Source organism: Acyrthosiphon pisum, unplaced genomic scaffold, assembly GCF_005508785.2.
Source record: "Acyrthosiphon pisum isolate AL4f unplaced genomic scaffold, pea_aphid_22Mar2018_4r6ur Scaffold_1534;HRSCAF=2024, whole genome shotgun sequence".
NCBI classification, from domain to species: domain Eukaryota; kingdom Metazoa; phylum Arthropoda; class Insecta; order Hemiptera; family Aphididae; genus Acyrthosiphon; species Acyrthosiphon pisum.
Genome location: NW_021764155.1, coordinates 1 through 1,235, shown reverse-complemented (window position 1 = coordinate 1,235; position 1,235 = coordinate 1). Strand labels below are relative to the sequence as shown.

At 25.6% G+C, this 1,235-nt stretch overlaps 1 long non-coding RNA gene across 1 annotated transcript; it reads right to left on the bottom strand.

Moving 5' to 3' along the window:
* Nucleotides 1–753: 753 nt before the first annotated feature.
* Nucleotides 754–1,229, bottom strand: LOC115034601. Its single transcript, XR_003839938.1, has 2 exons — nt 1,144–1,229; nt 754–977 (listed from the first exon to the last, which is right to left on the bottom strand). It is a non-coding gene; the product is annotated as an uncharacterized LOC115034601 (long non-coding RNA).
* Nucleotides 1,230–1,235: the final 6 nt, after the last annotated feature.

The window sequence follows — 1,235 nt, the reverse complement described above, 5'->3', positions numbered from 1 at the left end:
ATTGAACTGCATCGTCGAGATTGATATAATAAAATCCACATTCGGCTAATTTGTACTTATTTTGACCGGTGTTCGATGGAAACGACTTAAAAGTTCGTAACCTAGATACAAATGTAGAGAATTCTGGATACGCTGGTGTTGAATTGAATCGTATTTGGTCGACCAATGACTGGACATCGTTTGTGCATTTTTGGAAATTCATTTTTAAAAAATTAAAGAATAACTTGGAAAAAAACAATTTAATGATGAGAGAATTGATGAACGAAACACGACTTGACCGGACAGCTAATCGATAGTGACTGAGTATAATAAAAATAATAATCAACTTTGGAAATTAAAAAAAATAATTGTAAATTTGTTTATCAAATTTAGATAAAAAAAACAGTGTAACCAACATGAGTAGAAATGAAATACTGTAAATATTTTTACGAGGTAGAATTTGGTAGACAATCAGTGTGAAATGTGTTACACGGTAAAATAAAAGTCTCCAAGGGGGACATTCCCCCTTGGAAAAAAAAAATTACCGTGGAAAAGCTGGCTGTGAACATACAAATATATACTACTGATTTGAAAATGTAATACAAGATTCTTCATAAGTTTGTCTACCTTTATCAATAAAAAAATAAATGTCCACAAGTAAATCAAATTAAAATTTTATAATATTTATATTTTACAATATTGGATATTCAATCGATTTCTCATATAACGATTTTCTTATTTTGTTGTAATTAAAAAACGAATGACTGTAAATACTTGAAAATTTCACTGAATGTTTATATTAGCATTTTCTATACACGATAAAATTTTTAAAATAATTTGACTCTTTTTTAAACTCTTTACGAACATACTCAGTTTTCAACTTTTTTAGCTTTTGTATGATATTTCTGTAATAATAAGTATTAAATCAGTTCCTTAGTGTACGTCGATAGTTAGTGAATTCAAAATTGATTATAATTATTTTATCTTTCAGTTTTTCCCTGCAAATATAAAACATTTATTTACAACATTAATATTATTTTCATCTATTTAATATAGTATATAAAAAATAGAAACATTTTTTTTTTTTTTCACTAAAATTTGAAAATGATGTGTTAGACATATTTATTTTTAATCAACAATAATTTTATTTGGTTCAATACTTACATGTTATAGTACCTATAGGTATTAACCACTTAATAACTTATAAAATCTTGAATTTCCAATGTATGTTGACATTGATTTGTTAACAGTTGAAA